This window comes from Myodes glareolus, chromosome 3 (assembly GCF_982192425.1).
Source record: "Myodes glareolus chromosome 3, mMyoGla1.1, whole genome shotgun sequence".
NCBI classification, from domain to species: Eukaryota; Metazoa; Chordata; class Mammalia; order Rodentia; family Cricetidae; genus Myodes; species Myodes glareolus.
This window is the reverse complement of record NC_142028.1, coordinates 46,575,558-46,594,923: the sequence shown is the minus strand read 5'-3', so window position 1 is coordinate 46,594,923 and position 19,366 is coordinate 46,575,558. Positions and strand designations below refer to the sequence as shown.

The 19,366-nt window shown below is 35.8% G+C and overlaps 1 protein-coding gene across 2 annotated transcripts in view; it reads left to right on the top strand.

The window, feature by feature from the left end:
* The window catches only part of LOC125403249 (contactin-6), a 379,648-nt gene that overhangs the window by 106,293 nt on the left and 253,989 nt on the right, over nucleotides 1-19,366 (top strand). The window lies entirely within an intron of this gene.

The following is a 19,366-nucleotide window of genomic DNA, read 5'->3' as shown; positions in this document are numbered from 1 at the left end:
ATTTTACTGTTCATCTCCCTTCCAACATTCTGGGAAGAGTTACTGCATGAACGCACATCATTTTCTCTGTCTTCCAACTTCATACCTATTTTCCAAGAAACAATTTTAAAAAGTCTTTGATTTTCCTAAGTGTTTGTTCACTCCATTTATCTGTTTCTGATGTTCTACCAAAAGAACAAGATTGTATGTTCTCTGTATATGTTACTGATAATAAAAAAAAATAAAATGAAGCAGATTTTTAACATTAAAATGGCATATAAGGAAGGAAGATATAAGACATTGCTATTGATGAAGGTCTCAGCAAGCATGAGCATCTGGATTCAGTAACTAATAAATATTACTCATCAAATGTAATTCTTACAGTAAAATTGTAGCTAAAGAAACTAAAGGCTGAGAAGGACTGTTTTCCATATCATACTCTGAGTGGCCATTCCAGATCATTCTGCCTGGGTCAATGCCCAGTGGCCATTTTGTCACAGCATTGAGATATCTTTGTCAAAAGAAAGAATAGCCTGTGAGAACGATATTTTCACATTTCTCTGTCATCTTATTAAAACCCCGAATGAAACATGCTCTAGAAGGTTACATTTTCTTGACATGGCAGTCCGATTTTGGATAAACAAATCCTATATACATGGGAGCAAAGGTAAGGTGCATTCCACAGACCTGTCAGGAGGCAAGCTGTCTCTTTGTAAAAATGATTTAGAGGCAACTGGCCTTTCCTCCGCTGGTCTCTTCAGGTCTAACTTGGCCATTCATCATTGGAGGCAGAAATCTCTGCCTATTTTCACATCAGACATGTGTCCTCCTGCTGGAATGTCTTTTTCCTGGTATAGATAGGTTCAAGTCAAGGTCTGTGCTTGCAAAATAGAGAACTTGACTCTCTTTATATCGCATCAGAGCTGACTTGGTGCCACTGACCATTTAACCTACTTCTTTTCCAATTTTAAGGCTCTTTTTCCTTTTTGGCTTTCGACCAGCTGTGACATCTGTCTTAAAGAGAAAATATTTTTGAGGATCTAGTTCATACTAAGAGAGCCCCCTATCTTCACTGCAGTACTAGGCAGGCCTTGCATTGAATAGCTCTCTTTCTCCTTACTCAGGATTATATAGGATCTTCTGGATACCCTGTTTCATACTTGGCTTCTCCTTTTAGAAACTAAGCCTTATGCTAAATCCCTTCATATAACCTGAACATTCACAGAAACTCGATATGAATGATCAAGTAAGATAAACAAAGAAGAGCTGACATGTTTCCATAAATCCTTTGCATGAGTTTTCTTGGATACTCAGAAAATTCTGAAGGTTAAGATACACACATTTCTATTTTAAATAAGTAGAATGAGTCAAGAGAAACTCAACAGATGTCCAGCTTCACACAGCTGGCATGGGATACAATTGGGACTTGAACACGGGTCTACCCAAACCAAATCTACAGGAGTTTCCGATAGATCACCCTGTCTTTCTTGATTTCTAAAAATTGATGTGAGCGTCTACTTATGATAATATTTTACTGTTTCAGTATCAGCACTGCCTTCATTATTGTAATTTTCATTTTCCTTTTTTATTTGTTATAATGTGCACATGCATATATTTTTGTGGACAGGTGTGTGCATGAGTCTATGCAGGTGTGTAGAGAGGTTAGAGTTTCAATATCGGTATCTTCCTCAATTTCCATTTTGTATTTTTGAAAGTGCCTTTCACTGAACTGGAGATCACGAACTTCGATGGGTTAGCATGTTATTGAGCTCAGCATTTCCTCCCGTCACAACATCCCCCCATCTGGAACTACAGGCACATGCTATCATCTAAGACTTTTTGTCTAGAATTAACTTTTTAATCCCTAATATTTCATATGTAAAGAACCTAGACTATGCCAGGCGGTGGTGCATGGCTTTATACCCAGTACTGGTGCCAGTCTGGTCTAAAGAGCAAGTTCCAGGACAGCCAATGGTAGACAGAGAAACCCTGTTTAGATAAAAACAGAACAATAAAACAAAGAACATATACTAATAGATTAGACCAGAATTTGTACTCTAGACATGTTTTTACTTTCTCTCATAAATACTATATATCTCTCCATCTTTTTCTTTGTTTGTAAGCTGATAGAGTGCTAGTTATGACTTCCTAATACTTCTTCTCTTTCTGATTTTGTGAAGTTTTCTGATATGTCTCACATTTCTGCCTAACAAAGGTATCATAGAATATAGTAGAAGAAACACCAGCAATAGAAAATTCTATATTCACATTTACTTAGCTTTGCTCTCATTCAAATATCTCCATAGTTCTCTCTAGAGACTCCAAAAACTTGCTTAATTTAATTTATCCCTTTATAAGATGGGTCTTCTCTGAAAACTCCCTGCTGGAGGCACTTCTCTTGTACCCACACAATACATTCATTTTTACAGAGGCTTTGCTTTTTTCCCTAAAGAATTTCCTGTTCATTTAGCTACAGCCAGAGGTAACGTTAACAATTTGTACATCTCTTCAGAGGCACACAATTTACTAAATGTCTCTTAATTGGCATGGGAGCTTGTGAAGCACTTTGTAAAAGGCAATGGGAAAAATTATTTCCTTAATTACAAATGTATAGAGAGGGCATTTTAGTTTGTATCTTTTCATATGCAATAGAATAGCCTGAACTCCAAACTGATTATAGAGCAGTATCAAACACATCTTTCCAGGCTTTCTTTCTGAAGTATTCTGTATATCCATTGCAAATGTAACCCTGAATGCTGAATGCTGAAAATCTCACCAAATGACCCATCTGCATGTCCCCTTAAGGAAGAAACTGTGACTAACCAGTAAGAATGATCTGCTGTTTTGTTCTGAAGCAACTTTCAAAGATTATACTATAAGCTAAGTTAAAAAAAAAACCCAAAAAACAAACAAAAAAAAAAAACTGATGTTGGCTCACTCCATAGAATATAGTCCAGTGATTGTTTATTCTTACATTTTCACATTCATACCTGTGAGGACTTCCTTTTTCACTTGTTTTGTATACAATGATGGGCTTCATAAAGGCACTTCTGTTCAAGTATATCATATGTTTTCACTGTGTTACTCCTTTTTCTTACCCTGTATTCATTTCCCCTTTCTCTTCTCAAATATTCTTCTTTTATTTCCATGTCATAATATAAGTTATATATGTAATTATATTACATATTTAAAATCACAGTTATTATCAATGCATTAAAATGTTCATGTCATTAAGAGATTTTCAATAGCAAACTTGCTTGTTTTGGAAAGCTCAAAGGAAACACTCTTAAAGAATAACCTTTCTCCCTATAGTCAGATTGTTTACTAAATATTATTTAACTAGAAATATCAGATAAAGTGTTCTTGAGAAATACATAAGAAAAAAAATAGAAAATAAGGAGGAGAAAACCTAGGGGAAAGAAATACAGGCCACCCAATGTCGGGAGAAAGAAGACAATGAAGATAATGTGCAGAAAAGATGCTGATAGGTCAGCAGCGAGTGGAGGACCAAATCATGCCAAACACTAGGGTTTGTTAGTTTTTCTTTTTTTAATTATTGTGTTCTAGCATTTCAGTTGCTATAGTTGCATAAAGATACTGAAGAATTTTTAGCTGTAAAATGGATAATGAGTCGCAAAAATGATCAAGCAATGTTGGATATGCTGTTGCTTTGGCAAATGCACTTTGAAAAGGGGAAAATGGAAGTCATAAGACAATCATAAAAATCATAGCCAAAAATGGTAACTGAAAATGTCTGACTATAGCAAGAAAGTACTTGAAGAGACATAGGATAAACTTAAAGGTTGAAAGTTGATGTGGTATCGTATTTATAGAAAGGCAAGAACTGAAAGCTGCCAAGGAAGGCATAAACGTGTTTGATTTCACAAATTAAGTTAATGCTGATAATGTTTTTTGAATTAGGAGGAAGAGTGAACTCTACTGATAGTTGGATCGTGTTGTGTCTCTGTGTAGACTTGAGAAAACTTTGAGGGTTTTTTACTTTTTGTTCATGTAGAAATATTGAGTATAAAAATTTAATGTCTGTGTAACACATAAGGATAAGAATGACTTGGAGCCTTGATGACTTCAAGAATAACCATTCCATCAGTATGGATAAAAATTGCCAGAAACAGAGGAAAGAAGAGTCTCCAGACCAAATATGGGGCAGCCCAATTATAAATGGTTAACTGAGGAGAGTGACCATCAGAAACTAATTAGCATACCAAAGTTAATCAGATGCCTAAGTTAGAAAGATAAAAGCAAGGTAGAGTCCAGATCATAAACTTGAAAATAAAATTTAATTTCTAAAGGAGTTATAGAGATGGCTCTTTGAGCCTAATACTTGTCCTAAAAGCGTAAATACTTGAGTTTAGATCCCCAGTATCCTCAAAAAATTGAGGTATATCATCATAACTCTGTAACTTATAAGGAGAAATGGCTCAGTAATACTTGCACTTATGTCTCTTGGAGAGCACCTGGGTTCCCTTCATAGTTCACAATCATATCTCCCAGCCAGCTGTAACTTCAGTTCCTTAGAACCCAGTGCCCTCCTCTAGCAGTCACTGCATGCATGTGATGTACATACAGACAGACAACCAAAATATGCATATACATAAATAAATGAATAATATATTTATTTGCTTTGAGATTGAGTTTCTCTGTGTATCCCTGACTTTCCTAGTACTCACTTTTGTAGTTCAGACTTCCCTAGAACTCAAATACCTACCTGTCTCTGCCTCCCAAGATCTGGGATAAAAGGTGTATGTCACTATTCCTAGAAATAAATGAATTTTAAAAAGTATTTACAAGGGAGATAGCTATCTGTTTTCACTGTTTACTCAAATCAATAGAGAACTAAAAAATAATTAAAAACATTTTTTCTATGTGATATAATATTTTTAAAAATCTATGTGATAAAACAATTTTACTTTTAACTTTATCTATGTTATGTGTGTTTACTTTAGAAAGATAAAATTTATTTTGTGAATAGGAAATAAAAATAAAACAATGAATATACAAAGAAATTCATCGGTGTTTCTCAATGACTTAAAGGCTCACTTACCAGTGTGACATCTATTTGTAGGGTGCTGACTGCCACGTATCATTGCTGCCCCCTCACCAAACCCATTTTTCTTCTCATGGTTTCTGGTCAACGCTAGACATATTTTCTATTTTAAAGACTAAAGAATAAATGTTTTGCAAAGTCAACATGAAAGCTATAGTAGTTTTGAGCTTGAGAGGTGCTGATACAATAGTTAATGCTTCCCTATTCTCAAGGTTCCTTTGAGGACATTTGTGTCTATGATGACAATTGGTTTTCATGAAGATTTTTCTCTGTATGTACTCTCCGCCATGTTTGGAGTTTTCTCTTTTCTTTTCTTTTCTTTTCTTTTTTTTTTTGTCTAATGTGTGTTCTGCAAAGACTGCTCGTACACAGGTTTGTAACTGTCAAGTATGTATTCCAAATTTGTTGTCACTCAAAAAACCTTAGTTTTAGATAAATACACTGTAACTGAATTTTAGACATGCAATTTTATCAATATATCTTTGATTGATTTCCCTGGCTACTATAATTCCACTATCTCTCTCTCTCTCTCTCTTTCTCTCTCTCTCTCTCTCTCTCTCTCTTCCTGTCTCTCTCTGTGTGTCTCTCTCTCACTCTCTCTGTCTCTGTCTCTCTCTCTCTCTCTCTCACACACACACACACACGTGCACTTTTGTTTCTCTCCTTCACCCTCTCTCTTTTTCCTTTTCCTCTTCTATCTAAATTTGCAATAATTATGTACCAACTCCCTAAGGTCCCCCCTTCTGCCTTTATAAACTCTTGGGAGAACAGGGGAGGGCACATCTTTCCTTAGATGTCTAGTCTCTTCTCTGTGTCTTGTGCAGTGTTAATTTTCCAGCTGACAATTATCCTAATGTTATAGTGAAGTTCAAAGATAGCCTATAGCTTGGATGCAAACTTCTCCTGTATCTCATTCATCTCTAAAAGGTAACTTGAATGAAATCCTTCTTTTATAGCTACATCTAAATGATCCACACTTCTTTGCTAATTTATCATCAGGTAATAAAATGCGAGGTAACCTTGGGTACCATGTGTTCTGTGAATACACATCTCTTTTGAATGAGTTAGTTAACATTCTTGTGATCTCAGCTCTTTGATTGAAGAACAGTTGTAAATCTGCAATTTGGTTAGTTCATTTTTGTCATTCTAAGATTGGGCATAATTCTGTGGTAGTTCTTTTTCTAGTTTTGTGCATTAGAAGCAGAAACTAAAGTTTTCTAAAATTCACGTTCAAATGAGTTCACTAAGAAAAACTGAAAACAAAATGAAAAGAAAGACAGGGTGTGCAAATGTAAGGACAAGAAAGAACTTTATACCAGGTCAGAGGTCATGATGAAGAGAGAACACAAATGAGGAAGAAGAGAACCACTGAGTCTTTGTGGGGAGAATATTGGTATTTCTAATACCTTTATTCTCATTTTCATGGTAATGCAGTGTTCTATAAATCTCTAAAATACATTAATTAAGATATAATTTGTTAGATGAAAATATCTTTCTCATTAGTCCCAAACAAAGGAAGCTAATTGGTATTTTAGTCTTACCTTTTCTTTCTAATGGTCACTCTAAGACATTTCTACAAATGCTGTTTACGAGTCAAAGTTTACTAAACATTTACCCACTTACCTTTCAGCAGCAGTTTTCATATACTATTGGAAAATTTTTGCATAAATCAATCACTCATTGAGGCTGTCAGCCAGTTGAAAAGAACGTTAATTAGACTCGATCTAAGAAAAACGGACATCCTTGAAAGTTGTGTTTAGTTCACAGTTATGGTATTGGAGGCTCAGGAAATGTCACCACCTCTGCTGATCAACAAGAGTTGGGCTTACTCTGACGTTTTAGTGTCCTGTCCTTGGTTTCCATCTTTGTGAAGCACAGATAACATTTCTTACTTCCCCTGTGATGGTTACATCATTGGTATACATTAAAATGCCTTGTGATTCTTCAGGAAATGACCCACAGTCTATTATTGCCATTCTATGCCTGGTGTTTACTTTTCTCAATTGTTAGAGTCCATTCTGTGCTTTTTCTCTGCATTTCTATAATGTCCTTGGCCTTTGTTCTTACGTTATTATCGCTTACAATGTTATAGTCATTTACAACTTCATATTAATCAAAACCGTGAATTTCAACAAAGGCAACAGCCCCTGCCTCCTCTGTGACCTTTTTCCTTTTGATCCTGCCATCTGAAAGCTTTTTATACATTCTAATTCTCTTCCATTTTAATAGCTCTGTGAAGCAGTACTATTTTCTTTGACTGATAAGATCATTGAAGGTGACCTGATTTTTTCTCCAGAGATACACAATGAATAAAACACATTCACACATCAACTGAAACATGTTCCACAGAAAGTTCTCTCTCTCTCTCTCTCTCTCTCTCTCTCTCTCTCTCTCTCTCTCTCTCCCTCCCTCCCTCCCTCCCTCCCTTCCTTCCCCTCTCCCTCCTTCCCCATCTCCACCTCTCTCCCCACTCTATCTCCCTTCATTTTAGGAGAGGATGATTTCTCAGACATTATGATTATACATGTCTCATCAAATTATGCAAGCAGACTTTCCTATTGCAGACTAGATTTTCTTGGTGTTGTTTTGCCTTGTTTGCCATAAAATTGAATAGTAAAAAATTTTGCAACAAGAAATAGAATAGTATTCTGCTTGATTTTTGTTTTGTGTTCTTAATGAGCTCTTATAATACAAACACTTTAATTTGAAGGTGTGTCTGGTTGAAGCATTCCGTTATTAGTATTGCTCTGTGTTTTTGTGCATGCATGTCACTCGGTATGATTTTGTGTATGCATGTACCTCGGTATGGTTTTGTGCATGCATGCCACTCGGTATGGGTTTGTGCATATGTGCCACTGGGTATGGATTTCATGCAGTTTTTGGGTTGCAAGGTGACCTGCTTCTTTTTAGGAGTATATTTTCCACAAAGTTTCCTCTATCTTATGAATTGTTCGTCTCATATTAATGACTCATGGCTTAAACAGGTAGGGTATTCATGGGTGTAGAAAATTGATATCTGAGAGCGTTTTATTCTGCTCAGTCAGGCTTATTCTTTATAAAGAATCAAAACAGTAATAACATTTACAAAATAATTCTGACTAAAATGTGCATTGTGCTTCACTGGTATCTTCCAACTGCTTAACAATGGGCCCTCTTTTGCGAACCATCATCCAATAGCATTGCTATACCCACAGTCATCAAAGAACAGATTCCCCTTTAAGCCCATTGCAGAGGATTTTTTAAACAATCCTTCTAATATTTCAAGCTTCATATTATCTATCTACTCAGTGTAGATGGCATGATTTTAAGATGTTCTTCTAGTCATCTGCGATGCTAATTTTTCCTGAACTATTTGCAAATACTCCTCTAAGAGTCTTGTTTAGAATAAATTACAACACATTGTTTCATTTCTGCTGCAGAAAGACAAGCCAAACATCCTAACTATGTGATATATCTGTAGAATGTCTCTCTACTAGATTGGAGTGGAGCATGAGTATTTCCTGTCTCTAAGATCAATGGAAGCTTCCTGAAATTTGCTTCCACAATGTCCTGGAGGATATACTGTTCAGTGAAGTTGCTGTAGACATACAATAATTCTAATATATTTTAAGCCTTTGAATTTTGTTCTTCTTCAAAAATGTCAATATCCTGACCAAGAATGCCAAATATGTATATGTAGCAAATATTACCTCAACTTACATTATAACATTAATCAATGTTCTGTATTAAAGATAAGCATTTCCAAATAGCCCATTGCCATTTTCTCTATACTTTTCTTGTTTATTTTTAACTTCAGACATAGAAGTTAGTATAAAATGTGCATATATTATGACACATATCACACCTTTTGTATGGACAAATAATAGAAAATTCATGAAAGATGCCTAAATGCTTGTAGCATAAAATTATAGTTTAGTTCCAGCTATAAAAAGTGTAATTCAATTGAAATGTTTATCATGCATCTGTGAAGGTTTTCTCTTGCATGCCTAATGGTGTTGCATGGACAATTTAATTCCTCTCATTTAAAGCAAATCCTGGTGATATCCATTCTCTATTATAGAGCACCTGCACGACAAGATCAGCTATCCTAGAAACCCAGGTTGAATACAACCTTTGCACAACATTAAATCCTTTTTATCTTGTTAGTTGTGTTACTGACTTTGCTGTCTGCAGTCACTAGTATGATTTATTTTAGGTCAGACTTTGTCAAAAGTACTTTTTATGAATTTTATATTTGCAAACGAATCATATTTACATCATCTCTCCCATTCCCTCTTCTTCCTCCAGCTCACTCCTTGCTGCCCCACACTGCTTTCTTACAAATCCTTCGCCTCTTTTTCATTGATTATTATTACTACATACATTCATACACACATGTATGTACACAGACACACACACACACCCACACACACACACACATATGCAATCCTTTCAGTCTCTATAATGTTACTTGTATGAACAATAAGGATTCATTCATCCCTGGGGAAAACTATTTTTCCACCTTCAGCATACTTTAACTGTCCACAATATTCATCTATGGTTGAATGTCCAAAAGATCTTCTCATGTCCCGTGTTAGCATGTTTCCTGGAGTTTTACTTGTTCAGGTCTTTCTTTAGGGGCTCATATTGTTGACATATCCTGGGTGATGATTTCTTGTTGTTTCTAGCAGATACAATCTCATAGCCGTTTTTCTGGACCTCTGGATCTTACAAATATTACCCTTATTCCATGTTGTTTATGAAACTTTATGTGCACTTATCCTTATACCCACAGATAATTGTAGCTCTCACTCACCATCAAAGAAACTAGTATTACAAAGGTGGAGACCATTATAGAAAGCCTCAGTGGGTCAAAATGAACAGAATACCTGACTTTTCGGTACTTAGCTCCAGTTGTTAGATACATCTACACTACAACTCCTGAACATAGAGTACACAAGCAAATGTAGAATTTAAATGATAATGTGTATTATTGGTATTGCATAAACATTTGTGAATTAAAAAGAAAAATTCAACTCATCTTCGATAATGTCATCTGACAAAAAATGGATGTGACAAAATAAAATCAAAATAAAAACCAAAGACGCAAATACATCATCATTTATTCAAATAAGTACAGTGACTTTATATTTTCTACTGACCAATAAGTAATAATTATGACAAGAAATGTTGTCTTTTTAATATATATATTTATGTATATATGTTTATGAAAGTAAAAATGAAAAAAATCAGTTCTAAGTTACAAGAGGCATGAATAAATAAACACTTGAAAGAATTTGTGTTCCCCATTAGCATTAGTTGAGAACCACAGCTTCAGAAAGCATAGTATTCTTATCATTAACTTATATTTTACACTTTTATAATCCCTGATGTTACACATTTTCTATGCAACATAAATGCATCAGTTGAATATTGCCCTAAGTGTTCTTTACTTTCCATTAGAGTATGTTTCTTAAACTCAAAGCCCTGATTCTCTTGCTGGCAACCTTCCAAGAAAACTGTTGTCTGAATCCCTATATTGATTTCCTGTTGCTGCATGGCAGTATTTTCACAAACATAATGACTTTGCACAAACATGCCTACAATGTCAGGATGTCTGTGGGTCTGTATTCTGGGTATACCTAGTTTGGCTACAAGTTCTCAACCAAAAACTAGAGTCAAAGTGTTGATCATGAGTGACTTTTGTTTGAAGACTCTCCTGAATAAAGGTCAGTTTCTAAACTAAGAGGGTTAATGACAAAGGTTAGGGGCTTGAGTGTTACTGGAATTAGGCTCCCAACTCCTCACCGGACACTAGTTGGGGGCAAGCCCTTTGTCCCTGGACACATGGAACTTTCCTAAAATGCTGCTTGGATATATTAAATTATCCACATTGATGTGTTCATGAGAGACAACTTTCTTCAACACAGAAAGCAAAGCAGTTTGTCTAAAAATGGTATGGTGTATCACTTCAGCGTGAATCACCAGATGCCATGCATGATTATCCTAATACAAGATAGAACATTACTGAGAACTACAACTATTAAAAAAATGATCAGATCATGAGTTATTGGACTTTATGAATGTATTGATATCATCATTATAGAAATGGAATGTAGGAGTAGATTCTTCAAAGTAAGATGGGTTCAGACACAATATGCACATGCTGAACTAATGTCTCTCATCTTTCCACACTGTGAACCATCAATGAAGGCCCTAAAGATACCATGGACTTCTAGCCTTTTATACCATGAGAAATAAGATTCACCTCATTATAACTAGATCATATTTATGTATTCTGTTGCATCATAGTGAAGTAGGCTCAGACACCCTGACCCTTTTTCTATGTATTGATTAGAAGTGAGTCTAATACTATTCAAACACCAAAATTAAGGACTGGCCATAAATATAGCAGGAAGCAGGTTTGAACACTGTGAGAATGCTCCCACAAGTTTTGGTCTGTAGATCGAGGTTTGTCACTTTATTAGGTGAAGGCCATAGATGTACAACAGAAACTAGGGTATTTGACATTTGATATTGTTTTGATGCAGAAACTACAGAGTACAATACTGTTTATTTGGATGGCTGAGAAATAATTAAGATTGTGTGTCTTGAATGATAATAAGTATCATTTATACTTCACCAAGAATATAGTTTGAGAGGAGCTTATACTACAAGAATATATATGTGTGTACATATATATGTTACATGTATATAATTTTTACATTAATTATGGATATTTTTATATGGTTTTAGGTACTTGTACCAATATTAATGCTCTATTTTAGGGCGACAAGAAAATTTAGGCTAAAATACTAAATAAACTACAGTTGGAATTCAGAAATATACCCAGGATGCTACTGAAATTAGTCGATTACACTGAAATAAAAGAATACCTCTCCCTGTGACGATTTGAAAATTTGTAAAGGTAATTTCATTGGTCTTTAAAAATTATTTTTACACATAATCATAGGTGCAATGAAACTCCCAGAGGTGGAATTCAAATTAAATAGTCAGATGGGGATACAAATTTTCTATTAACAAATAAGAATATATGGATGTAGGCTAACTCTTACATCTTAATTTAACCCATTTCTATTAATCTGTGTATTGCCATGTGGCAGTGACTTACCAAATAAAATTCCCTGCATCTGTCTCTGGTTGCTCCATGGTGTCTCTCTGGCTCTGCCTATTGCCTAACAGAATTCAGTTCTGTCTTCTCAGCCTACCTAAGTTTTGCCCTATCAACAGATCAAGGCAGTTTCTTTATTCATTAACGGAAATCACTCACACATCACCTCCCCTTTTCTGTTTAAATAAAAAGGAAGGTTTTAACTTTAACATTATAAAATTACACATAACAAAACAGTTATCAATCAAGAATTGCAGTTACAATATTTATATCTAATTTATCTTTTATCATAACTAAGGAAAACTATAACTATAAATTCTTCAACTCCATCAAAAACTCCAGAAGGATATAATATTACCTAAGTAAACAGGTTATGTATTGTCAGCAACTTTCAAAAATCTAGAATTGACAGAGATTTCCTGGACAGTTAACCAAAGTTCTTATTGTATATAATTTTGAATTAGGCTTAGGACCCTCTTATTTAAACAAAAGGGTGAGGTGCTGTAGCAAGCTACCCGTCCACTGGGAAGTGGGCTCTTATACTATTTATGCCAAGGTAGAGCATGCATCTGGCCCCTTTTTCGGCTGTAGGATTCAGTTTCTGATCTCCATTAGAGCAGATGATCTGATTTGTGAGTCTACCCCTAAATAAATAACTGTCTAATTCTCAATTCTGAGCTAGTGTGGGATTTTTTTAAGTGTCCTCTTCATATGGATTGTATTTAGAGTATTATGAACAACTAGTGCTTGTTTTAGGATTAGGTTAATATACAATCGGTGTGACTCTTACAGAAGGGATCCATAAATAAGCATTAAATTTAACATGAAGAAGCCAGAGCGTGGTGGCACATGCCTGTAATAACAACATTTTGGAGACTGGATTAGGAAAGCTGCAGTCCAGCTAGAGCTAAACAGTAAAATTTTGTCACAAAAAGAAGAAAACAAATACAGATAAATAGGTAGACAAGCATATAGAAAGTTAGGAATTTAGAAGGAGGGTAATTCTAATAATTTTTGGATTAATTATTCGTTATCAAATCTATGTTGTGGAAGGAGTCTCAGTTTTGTCAGAACCTAAAAGACTAAGTCCTATTGGAGACAAACACCACAAAGTTACATCTTTAAATTTTTGGATTTATGAAATTACTTCATTAAGCTGAATAGTTGGCTCCGCTGTTAAGAATATTTGTTGTTCTGTCAGAGGACCCGAGTTTGCGTTTCAGTACCCCTATATGACATCTTACATTGCCTAGGGCTCTAACTCCAGGGCATCTGATACCCTTTTATGACATCTGTGGGCATTTCCCTCATGAGACACACAAACACAAACACAGACACTCACAGGCACACAGAAAAGACAGACACACATGCACACACACACACACACACACACACACACACTAAAATAAGCATAAATATTTTTGAAAATAATACTCCCAAACTCTTTTTAAATTATAAATATATTTGTAAAAGGTGTTACTCTAGGAATTTTCCAGTGAAAATCACTGCTTTAAGTAGAATATACAGAAAAGAAGAAGAATGGACATTTCCAAGCCACTTTGGTCTTACATAAAGCTTTGCTTCCAGAAATACTCTTAAAAGGGGTTCTCATTCCATAATTTAAAACATTCTGGAAGAAAGGAAATCCTTGAAAATAGGAACAGCTCAGTCTACTCTTGGACAGTAAAAGTGGTCAGTAAAAGTGGTCACCCATGCTTACCTGGCACATGGCCAGCTTCTATAAATAGGATTCACACTACCGATGAGGTAGTGCGTGTAAAGCACTTACCAGAGACACAATAAATGTTATCTATTAGAGAAACTGTATAGAGCTCAGCAACTGAAGCACAAGCTGAATGCTGATGCAAGCCTCTGCTACCCTGTCTGCACAAGTGAACCAATTAAGACTAGTACGTCACTATTCTCCCTTGTAATGGTGAGGTTACCGTGAGTAATATGCAAATGAGTGAATTACTTCCTCCAGCCATTAAGAACTCCGTGATGTCAAAAATGATGGCTATCCTATTTCAAGAAACAGACATAGATTTACCAATATATTTTAATACTTTACTACCTTCATCTAATGAATACATATTAATTCATCTATGAAATTTAAGATACTAAACCAAAGTGTCTAAAGAATGGCAAGGGAAATTAAAAGTGTGATTTTCATGGGAGACTTATTTATTGTTTGAGGAGACAGGATATTTTCACATGTGATAAAAGCCATGGAAAATGATTTAAAAAACCCTCAAGATATTAAATTTACGTAATGCTAGATGATTGTCAGAATGTGCCACATAAATGGTATGGTGATGTAAATGAAGAATGTCTCCCATAGACTCATGTATTTGAATACATGATCCCCTGTTTTCTCTTTCATTATGGATCATTCCTTGAAACCATAAACCAAAATAAATTCTTTCTTCCACAAGTTGCTTTTCGTCATAGTACTTTATCACAGCAGCAAAAGTAACTGATACAGATAACTGAGGCTACCTGAAGATCCCCTATCCTTTCAAGGAGATTTATAGAAAAAAGTTTACATTTGTGTCATTTGTGTCAACCTAAACACATTTTAGAGAACTTTTCGAGCAGAGTGCAACTACTGAAAAAAAAATAAAAATTAGAGAAGAAAAGCAGCTGTTTCCCTTCAGTCATTTAGATTAACTTCCACCCGCCAATAAAGATTTTTTTTTTTCAGAATATCTCAGAATCCCAAATATCAGATCTCAGGGATCAGCCAGTAGAGTCAAATTCAAGTGCAGCCTTTTCCCTTTCCTACTTTTCACTGTTGTGGTTTTTCCTTTTTGCTTATTTCTTGTGAGTTAGTACCTGTTATTTTCTACTGCTGGATGTGCAGGACAATTGGCACGTCGGGAGCCATCTTTTTGGGGTGACTTTTACCGTGGACCTAGGCAAGGCAGATTTGTATGTTCTGAGTAGGGGTATGAGGATTAGAAAACTTAAGTAGAAGGAACAGAGATATGAAAGAAACACAGAGGCACAGGAGAGTAATGGGAGGGCTACTCAGTGAAGCCTGAATGCTGAATTCTTAGTTCTGAGTAATGCCTGCATTTATTTTCTAATACAAAGGTGGGGAAGAAGTCAAAAAATTGTTTTAACATGATACAAAGGACAACCAGAACAGTTACTTGTCCCAATAATTGAAACAACAAGCCAATACTTTTTGAGAAAAGTATTTGATGCTTGGAGCAGTGAAAACACGCTATACCAAGTATCCTATAGACAGCCGCTCCCTAAGTCAAACCTCATATTTTAAAGGAAAGAACATAAGTATGCTTGAATTCTTGACCTTTTGTTAGAGTGGAGGAGAACTATCTCTCTGGGTCACTTTAATGTCCAAAACACCAAGTAACCACACCTTAGTTCAGGTTATGTAGCAATACTTGTTGTCAACAACTTCAAGGAAGTAAAATAAACTCAAACTCTCTGCCCTTGAGAATGGAGGATTAGGCTCACATTTTTGGGCCTCCACACTGGCACCTTTTTGCTCCTAATTTGAATGTAAAAGAAAAAGCAGAAAATAGTTACAGTGAGTTGTCTTCTCAGTCTAGCAGTAAGAAGACCTTTTTCAGGGAGTATTTTCCTGTAGAACAGCTAATCAGTTAACCTCCAGGTACCTTTCAGATGAGAATCATTGTCTCCTCTTGAGTGTATTTAATTTTATATAAGAGGGTTTTAGAAAAGAGATAAGATAACCAGTTCGCACTGGCTATCATTGTTCCTTCACCTCTCCAGCTCAAAGATGCACATAAAAGAAAAGTTCCCATCTACAAAGGTCTGTTTCATGATACCTCAGTGGAGGACAGAAGCTGGAGAGTTGAGGCAATTAAGCAAGACTACAGAAGAGGGAAGGCCAATGTATCCCCCAAATGCCCTCAAATCAGGGGTTTTTCTTTTTTCTTTTCCCCCTTTGTATCCATATGTAATGTCTTGTAAAAAAAAAAAAAATTCTTGCTGTTGCTGTTTGTATGTTGTCTGAGGCTCCCTCTGATAAATCCCAGTGGTCCTATTCCCCCTCAAAGTGAAAGCCTTCCTCTGGGAGCGATAGAAGCTGGCAAACTGCCTGGGGTGCAACAAAGGACTTCTCTCTTTACCCCATGCCGGCTCTATCAGTACATAAAATACATTTCTCCCTCTTTCGTACCCTGTCATCCCCGGTCTTACATTTCTTTGAGTCACAGAAGCCAATGAAGATGAAATATGTTCGTGCCTGGTGTGCAGCAATCACTCACCATGGGCATGGATTTTGTTTGATCTTTTATGGAAAACACAGCATGTTTATATACACAGTTATAGGACTATAGTGTCTGACTGCACAGGCTTCTTTTGACTTTGCCCAGTGTCCTCACATTATTTTCCAAGAATTGGTTCTGTATTTTCTCTTCTTTAGCTCAGCAGGGGGCTTGGTTTTACTTTGGGTTCTTTGGTTGACAGAAGGGTAAAGCAGTAGAGAATTAGGAGCAGTCTAAAGAGTCACAGCAGGGCACCAGGATTGTTTCTACCCAGAGCAGGATACATAGTTTTTGCAGCCTAGGGTTAAGCACAAATAAGCCATTCTTTGCTCGTAAATAATAGAGTAGATTCTTCTCAACAAGGTACACACACCATGACATTGCATGTCATATGTAGAAGATACTGAACCTGCCTGTACTAGCCCAGAACATGGGCACACAGTTGGTCAGAGGCAGTGAGTTTGCCTGTCCCTAGGACAAAGAAGTTGTGTGGTTAGAAAAACATCCTATTAACATTTGTTTGTCCTTCATCATGTTAGCATTCCTGTGTAATTTACCTATTGAAAGCTCAATGCTGTACCACACTAGTAGTGGGCAACTCTCTCTATCAGTCTTCCCACTAGCTTCTGTTGCCCCAATGCCCTCTTATCCTAAGGCTCTCCCTTCCACACCCCTACTTCAACCACATCCCTGCAAAAAAGCATTGAAATTTCTTGTCTTACAAATGTAAAATTAGAAAAACATTTTTACTCTTTAGAATTTTCAGAAGTTAATATTTCTTAAGGATTAATTTTAGTATCAGAATAAAAACATAGAAAGATACTAGCTATATGGAGATATATGAAATCCATTTTATCATTTCCTTTATATATTTGTTTTTTTAAATTAAAGTTTGTATCTATTAGTTATTTTAAAGTCAAACATTAATATGGGTTTTTAAACCTCTCTTTTATTTCAAAATCTTATCACTGAAAAATAAGAAAGTTATGTTAGTATGACATCAAAAATGACCAAAATATTGCCCCCAAATACAGTGACATTTTTAATATACATAAAAGCAATTTTCAGCTGGCTCATAGAAATCAGTAGGCTTCCTTCTAACTCTTAGCTGAGTAATATGATTAGAAATTGCTACCACTACATTTTCAAGAGAAATCCTCAAATTATTTTTCTTCATTGACCCCATTCTCTGGTGTCTAGAACAATCCTGTGTTTTGTTTACATTTTTGTTGGCTTTGTTTTTTGCTTCTTTTTTTCCTTCATGCTTATATTACCTCTTATGTGTATAACTAGCACTGCGAATCTTCATTTAATTGTCACAGACGGGCTAGAGCCTCGCCTTTGCCTTCAAGACATATAACGGTGATAAGAGAAATCAGGGCCCAAGTTCATGCATTTAACCAAGTGTTACTGAAGTCACTCAGTGACTAATCTACTTATTTTAATATCATAAGAAAAATAGTTAATTAGATTTATTATGAACAGACAGAAGCTTACTTCCCCCACTCTGTTTCCCTTTAGAACAAGGGCAGCTGTCATTATCTAACCTGAATTGAGAACTTTAAGCAGTTGCATACCAAGTAAGGACAAGAATGCTGTGATTTCATAGCAATATCTGGGAAAGATATTGTTTGGATGAACATCACCAACTCAATTGAGAAGAGATACCTGCCTTGGGTATACTTAATCCCTTCAGTTTTCATGAGTTTCAGAGTAGCAATCATTCCTTACATGTCAGACCATCTCAAAATTGTGATTTATATCACATTTCTAACTATAGTACACTAACAAAATACTGCAAACAGGGTGAGTTAACTAACAGCAAATGATTTTCTCTTCAAACTAAAGACAGAGATTTCATGATCAAAAATTGGTTTGCTTAAACTCTGTTCTTTTCTTGAATTGTAATGTGAACTTTTTTCTCTGGATACTCCCATGACAGAGGGTATGGCTAGGTCTCTGGGCTTCTTTTTGTCGCGGCATTAATTTTGTAAAGAGGTCCTCACCCTCAGTCTCGCCTAAACTTCAACAAAATTTTTTCCCGAAAACTTCAATTTACCTGTGTGTCAGGGCTTGAGTACAAAAATTATGGAGCATCTAAACATTCCATCCCTAACTCTGGGCACCTGCACACTCTGTACTGTAATGTCTCCTTGCCATTATATTACTCTTGTTCTCTTTATATTGAGACTGCTTTGGTTCTCATATTTTCATGCTTCGAGAAAAGCAAGCTTCCGGAAATACACATGGTTGCATTTGTGTGTTGGTTTATAAACTGAATAACAGCGATCAAACTCTGAATGTGTTTATTCCATGGGTTATCTCCAAAGACCAGTTTAAACCAAGCTTAAAATTTCAGAAATTTGCAATCCCATCTATTATGAAAAAAAAACATTAAGCTAAAAGAGGAAGGAGAATGCCACTGGCAGTATGCCTCCGAGAGCACAGCTGAGGGAGGACTCCCATGAACTACCTGTAAAATATCCCCTAGCCTGGCCATAAGTCAAGTCCATCCTGCTCTCATGATACTTTATTCTCTGTCCATGGACTTCATGCGCTTCTATATCCCATTGTCTGGGCTGAGTCTAGCCAATACAATTTATTACTCAGGAGATTGGCACTTGTTACCAAATGGAAAATCCATTGCTCATCACTTCGCTGTCCTTTCTGATATTATTGTCTTCAGATCTGTTTCAGCCACTTCATCAGGTTTGGTCTTCTCAGAGCACGTTCCTCATATGTGCTTTCAGAGTGAAGTAAGGAAGTCACCACATGTGACATAATAAGAAATACGTTTTTTTTTTCATTTTCTGTTCCAGGTTCTAACAGAGAGTTCCTAAAACTTGTGTAGTTTCCTGAAAGCACTTGAGGGGTTGAGAATATCTTTTGTTGAATACTTGGTTTGGGGTTCTAGTTCTTAAAGTGGAGTATCTAAATACTTTGTGATATGTT